Raw genomic sequence first — 6,415 nt, 5'->3', positions numbered from 1 at the left:
TGTCGGGGAAAAGCTCAGCATGGGGTGGGGTAACTTGCATTTCTTTTGATGCCTACAAGGCCAACATGGGGCTGCAAGGGCAATTGGTTTGACCTGGGGAGAATGGCCTGGTACGGCTCCCTGGTGCTCACCCTACGGCAACACATGCAACAGGATCATGGCGTCTGTTGCCCAGAACAGGCATGGAAATTGTGTTGTGTGGTATAATCGGTGCTCAAAAGAAGATGGTGAGGGGCAATGAAACATAGTCCTTGAAAGGGGCTTGGAGAAGGATCAATCGGGCTACAAAGGTTTTTTCTTTGGTTGAGATTTTTTACATAAGTGATGGAATGCGAGGGCATTATGGAGGAAGAAGCTGTGCACTTCAAGGATGACGGAGTGCATTTTTTCTGAGATGGGTGATGCATATTACATTGCGGTACGGTTGGAGGAAAAGGGGATGAGCGGAATTTGCATAAGGTTGCAGTGTTGCTGTGGGTTCGCTGGTGGGGCAGCAAAACGCCCAAGAGGGGTTTGTGCTGGGTGGCAGTAGATGGGGGAGGGTGGAGAGCCAGATGCGGGCCTGGCCACCCTTCCAGGGGGAGAAGAAGAAACAGGTGAAGGATGACAGAGTGGGGGATGCCCGAGGCAGGCAGGGGACGGAAGGAAAAGAGGGATTTGTGGGGGAATGTATGTGGATGCTGGAACGAAGGCAAGATTGGAGGAATTAAGTAAAAGGAAGAATGGGGAGAGTTCAAAGGGGGAGGTTGAAAGGTCGATAAGTTGAAGTTACAGTGTATATTAATGTTATGTTATGTTTGCAATCCTGTCCTAATAAATGGCCTTTTACACTAATAAGTGAGTGTCGACTATTATGTCCCGATGTAGGGACCCGTGGAGAGCAGACACAGTCTAGTCTCTCCACGGGGGCATTCGGGACAGGGGAAGTGACGCTTCAGGACAGGGATTGGCTGGGGACTAGTTTGGGGAGGGTCTAAGGGTGGGACTATCTAGGGGGAAGGGATTAGGGGAACTGCCTCTTCCGAGACAGCCTGCCGCGCTGCTAAGAAGTTGGCCACCCACCCGCCCTACATAGGGAATAAGATAAAGGGAATTGGTTCTAGGGTAATGGGGCAAGAGCAAAGGGGGGAGGATGCCAGAGTTGGGGCAGGTTTGCACAGTAGTAGCAGTAGATGGGGGAGGGTGGAGAGCCAGATGCGGGCCTGGCCACCCTTCTAGGGGGAGAAGAAGAAACAGGTGAAGGATGACAGAGTGGGGGATGCCCGAGGCAGGCAGGGGACGGAAGGAAAAGAGGGATTTGTGGGGGAATGTATGTGGATGCTGGAACGGAGGCAAGATTGGAGGAATTAAGTAAAAGGAAGAATGGGGAGAGTTCAAAGGGGGAGGTTGAAAGGTCGATAAGTTGAAGTTACAGTGTATATCAATGTTATGTTATGTTTGCAATCCTGTCCTAATAAATGGCCTTTTACACTAATAAGTGAGTGTCGACTATTATGTCCCGATAGGGAGTTTGAGCCACCCCTCACTCGTTGGCCTGCTGTGTCACATACATTTTTCTTCCTCTCACTACAGCATATATCGTGGGGCAATGGGTCACCCCACTTCAGTCGTTGGTTGGTTTCACTGTGAATGACGACTTTCTGTTCGTTCTGGAGCACATTGACAAAGTAGTTTCCTTTATGGTGGCTACAATGACAGCACACTCTTTTTGAGAAAAAAATATTTGTGCGCGGGTAACGCACTGAAATGATTACAGGACACCAGGTTGGATTCCGACTGCTGGCGCGAAAACCGGAGTCCACCTTTATTTCCTCGTCCCTTACGTCAGGGGCACACCAGTTGTACTACGGCAGGCAGGGGGAAACATGGCATGGACTAGGGAGGATCCCCTACTAGTTGGACCAGTCCATGCTGCAACATGACATTCCTCCTTTACCCCAAACAGAAATGAAGAAAAATAAAACCCACAACCATTATGCAAAATAGAACCAAACACCTGCAACAAACCCAACATATGAAACATGTTTTCACAAAATCCCCTGCACATCCATGTCCCTGCAAAAAAAAGGTTCTGCACACTACCTCATTAAGTCAGTATGAAATCTAGTAGCTTACTAGACGGTAATGGTCTGGGCCTAAGATGGTATCTCTCAGCCCCAGCCCACAGATGAACACTCATCACAGTCTCTGCAGTACCATCTAGCCCTGGTATCTCTGGCTGGCAACCACCCTCACGTCCATCAGATGTGACACCTTGAGAGCCCACATTGTTTTCTAGATAGTCACCTCGAGGTGTAGTGATCTCCAGCTCCGGGGTGCTGAGGCAATTATCCCCCGACTCCAGATCATCAAAGTCAGTGGGTGGTGCTAAAGCATCAGTAGCTATAGGGGCAGTGCCAGATCGGTATTGTTTGATGTTAGAAATGGGGTCTCTAGTTGGCAGTCGGTTTGCACCCTGTCCAAGTAGGGACTCTCACTCTAGTCAGGATAAGGGAGATACCCGCTCAGATAAACCCTGCTCACCCCCTTGGTAGCTTGGCACGAGCAGTCAGGCTTATCTCAGAAGCAATGTGTAAAGCATTTGCACACAACACACAGTAATAAGTGAAAACACTACAAAAGGACACCACACCAGTTTTAGAAAAATAGCCAATATTTATCTATATAAAACAAGACCAAATACGATAAGAATTCAACATACAGTAAGAAAAATATGAATTGTGCAAGATTTACTCAAAACTACAGTTTCTTGAAGTCAATAGCTCCACCTGGGGCTATCACGGCGTCGTGATCAACAAGACCAACAGTTCAGGCCGGCCGCGGCGTTGTGGGCCAGCTACGGTGTCGGGAAGACCCAAAAACAGTACCTTGGATTTTCAGGGCATCTGGATCCTCGCGGTGAGCTCCGGAGGGCAGCGTCACTGACGAAGCGGTGTCGGTTCAGGAGTTGTCGGCCCTTGAGGTCACACGCGTTGCAGATCGAACTCCAGGCTGATGAAGTCAGGTGTGCCGGCATGGATTGCGTTGGGGCTACGGTGCGAAGTAGGATGATGCAACGTGCGGTGCCCACAGGTCACGGTGCAGGCAGCGGCTCGGTGATGGTGTCCAGTGGCGTCGGTGAGACCAGGGCTGCGGTGTGAAGCGGGGCGGTGCGACGTACGGTGTCCACAGGTCACGGTGCAGGCAGCGTCGTCGTCGTTGCTGAAGAGCTGTTGTTGTTAGGCCCAAGCCAGCGGTGCGGGACGGGACTGTGCTTCGTGACCCTCACGAGCGGTGTCCACACGCCACGGTGCAGGCAGGATGCCTGGGGATGACACAGGAGTTGATGGTGCTGGCGTCGGTGGACCAGGGGTGCGGCACGGGACGGGACAGTGCTTCGTGTACCTCACAAGCGGTGTCCACAGGCCACGGTGCAGGCAGCGGTGCCGGTGTCAGCAGGAGCGTCGTCGGGGATGCCCAGGCTGTGGTGTGAGCAGGCGATGCCGGAGTGCGGGGCCCACAGGTCGCAGTGCGAGCAGCAGCTCGGTGACGTCGTCCGACGACGGCGTCGGTGAGACCACGGTCGCGGTGCAAAGAGGGGCAATGCGACTCCGTGTGGCGTCGGCAGGTCATGGTGCAGGCCAGCGGTGTCGTTGGCGGCATCGCTGTGGTTTCTTCTCTTGAACAGCACAAAACACACAGTTCCCAGTGCTGCAGGTCGAGGACACTGAAGTCTTTGGTGTCCCTGAGACTTCCAACCGGAGGCAAGCTCGGCTCCAAGCCCTTGGAGTATTTTCTCAAGCAGGACACACAGCAAAGTTCCCCCTTTGTACTCTTTTCAGGCAGAAGCAGCAACTGCAGGCAAGTCCAGCAAAGCAACACAGCAAAGGGACAGTACTCCTCGTTCAGCTCTTCAGCTCTTCTCCTGGGCAGAGGTTCCTCTTGATTCCAGAAAGATTCTAAAAGTCTGGGGTTTTGGGTCTTCTTCTTATACCCAGTTCTGCCTTTGAAGTGGGTAAACTTCCAAGCAAAGTCTCAAGTGTTTGCAAGATCCTTCCTTGTTCAGGCCAGGCCCCAGACGCACACCAGGGGCATTTGATTCACAGGCCCTGGGCACCTCTAGGGAACGTTACCAGGGACTTATTAGTAAGTCAAATATGCCAATTATGGATAAACCAATCCACAGTACAATTTCTATAGGGAGCAGTTGCACTTTAGCACTGATTAGCAGTGGTAAAGTGCGCAGAGACAATAAACCAGCAAAAACAGACCTGAAAAAATAGGAGGAAGAAGGCAAAAAGTTTTGGGATAATCCTGCAAAAAGGGCCATTTCCAACATTTGAAAAACAATATATTGCGAGTCACAGACTCTTGGCCCTTTTTGGCAATGACCAGGGTACCTCTGATCCTCACAACAGTCCATAGCGTCATCTCAAACGGGAGTCTAAACTTCCCACCTGGATGTCTATTCCTGACCAACACCTGGTCACCCACTTGAAGAGGCACCGTTCTCGCTTGTCTCCTTTTTGACTCTCGGTCATTAGCGGCTTTACGCTGGCGCAATCTTTCAATTGCTTGCTCCTGCAGAGCCGTGGGTACCTCGCATTGCGGAATGGTGTCTTCTACCTGTCTGTTCATACACAGAGCACTTGGTGATATCTTTGTGGTAGTATGAGGGGTGAGTCTAATCTCTCTTAGGAATGTGTACAAGGCACAGTCAATATTGTGGTCGTTGGTCACTGCTATCCTCAATACTTTATTCAGGGTTCTCATGAAGTGTTCAGCCTCACCATTGGCTTGAGGGCAGCATGGTGTGATTTTCCGATGGACAACACCATGCCTCGCGAGGTACTCTGCGAACACTTGACTAGAAAATGGCGGGCCATTGTACGTTCTGAGTTCCTGAATGAGAACATAAGTGGCCATGATTTTTTCCAAACGAGGAATGACCGTGGTCGTGTCCAGTATCTCCATGTCAGGATATTTGGAAAAAACATCAATGACCACTAGCATGTGGCGGCCGTCAGGAAAGCACCCAAGTGAGCACTGGCCCACTTCCAAGGGCCTGGATGGAATCGGTTCAGTGATTATAGGTGCTGGAGGCTCGGATGGCCCCACAACCTGACAGATGTGACAAAGGCGCACCACTCTCTTCACTTGGTGATCCAGTCCTGGGAACAACACTTTACAGCAAGCTCCTGCCGGACATGATGTAGGACAGCCAGGGTGTGTCCGGCGTCCTCAGTCCTTCTTGATAGATTGTGTATCATTTTATGCTACCTCCCTGTGTGAATGCCTCTTATGGCAAGTTGGAGACATTCATCCTCTTGGGCGACCTCCCTGAACTCCTGCATTGACACTGGTCCTCCTCCTGTGCTGAAGCCGGTCTGGCATGCCTCGACAGATAGTCTGCAGGGTTTTGGGTTCCTGGTTGATAAAGCAACGTGAATTGATAGTCTTGTAGTTGGAGAATCCACTTTTCCATCCGAGGAGGAGAAGTGGAAGTGGACCTGTTGAAAAGTGGACAAGGGGTTTGTGGTCTGTCACCACTGTGTGGCAGGTGGCTCTCCGCTCCGGCGGAGAGTGTTACAGCCCCCCTGGCAGCAGCTTCGCCTTGTCCGCGGGGCAGAGGGAGATTCGACCGCCTCCGCGCCCTCCCCCGGCAACATGGGCTGTACCGCCGTATAGATAGAGGTGAAAATGGCGACTACCCCATTAGACCGCGATGGCCTCTTTCTCAATGTGTGAATATCTTTGTTCCGTCTCCGTTAGGGCTCGCTGGCGTAGGCCACCGGGGCCCACTCCCCTTGTTCACCACGTTGAGACAGAATGGCGCTCAGTCCCACCGGGCCCACATCCACCGCCAGTTCAGACTCTTTGGCCGGATCGAAGTACCTCAACATAGTATGAGCTGAAAGCGCGTTCTTGGTGGCACAGAGGGTACTTTCCTGGACGGATCCTCACTCCCAGGGGGTGTTGGTCTTTGTCAGTTCTTGGAGAGGAGCAGTGAGAGATGCCAGATTCTGAATGAACCTGCCACAGGACGTGACCATACCAAGAAGGCTACGGACACCGGTGACCGAGGTGGGGGCAGATACCATCTGATTATCATGTACCTTCTCCGGATCAGGCATTACATCTTTATCAGAAAAATGGTATCCAAAGAAAGCAATGTGATTCTGAAGAAACTCACATTTTTCTCTGTGCAGCGTTAGAGCATGCTCTTGGAGTCACTTGAATGTGGCTTGCAGTCTGTCAAGATGTCCTTCCAGGGTAGAGGCGTGTATCAGTATGTCATCACTTACATTAATGACACCGCCCAGTCCTGCTAGTACCCCTCTGATAGTGTCCTGAGAAACCTCTGCAGCACTGGAGATTCCAAAACAGAGGCGGGTGTACCTCCGGAGCCCCACGTGGGTTGAAAATGTGGTTATTG

This window comes from Pleurodeles waltl, chromosome 3_1 (assembly GCF_031143425.1).
Source record: "Pleurodeles waltl isolate 20211129_DDA chromosome 3_1, aPleWal1.hap1.20221129, whole genome shotgun sequence".
Taxonomy (NCBI): Eukaryota; Metazoa; Chordata; class Amphibia; order Caudata; family Salamandridae; genus Pleurodeles; species Pleurodeles waltl.
Note: the sequence above shows the minus strand (reverse complement) of the source record.